Source organism: Penaeus monodon, chromosome 15 (assembly GCF_015228065.2).
Source record: "Penaeus monodon isolate SGIC_2016 chromosome 15, NSTDA_Pmon_1, whole genome shotgun sequence".
NCBI classification, from domain to species: Eukaryota; Metazoa; Arthropoda; class Malacostraca; order Decapoda; family Penaeidae; genus Penaeus; species Penaeus monodon.
The window spans coordinates 49,599,035-49,599,503 of record NC_051400.1 but is presented as its reverse complement, the minus strand read 5'-3'; the positions used below and the strand labels follow the sequence as shown (position 1 = coordinate 49,599,503).

The window sequence follows — 469 nt, the reverse complement described above, 5'->3', positions numbered from 1 at the left end:
TGAGATGTATAATGGGGGTTTATAGATTTTCATCATCATTTAACCTTGTTTTTCTTTTATCAGTCTGAATTTTATTATTATTAAAATTATTACTTGTACCTACTTATTCCATTTTATTAGTAGTATAGCATCATTGAATTTTACACATTAATATTTTTTTGTTGTTAATCTTCTTTAGCCCAAATTGTTTGTCATTAAATTTTTCCTTATCCAAAAACATTACTTTGTTATTCTTTTATACTTCAATTACAAAAACAATAGAGACATTTTATTCATTTATTAAAATAACATCATTGTCGTATTCCTTTAAGCCCCATTCTAAGTATGTTCCTATATGCTCCGGGAGAACGTCATAATATGTTTTCCGGAAAAATAACTTCGTTTACCCCCGGACGTCTTCATCAGCCCCTTTCCTTACCGTCCAAACATTCGAAAAATTTCTATAAAAAACCCCAAATTCATTTTTTTA

General features: G+C 27.9%; 1 protein-coding gene across 1 annotated transcript in view; it reads left to right on the top strand.

Moving 5' to 3' along the window:
• The window catches only part of LOC119582189, a gene marked incomplete at its 3' end in the record, with an annotated part of 38,718 nt that overhangs the window by 36,683 nt on the left and 1,566 nt on the right, over positions 1-469 (top strand).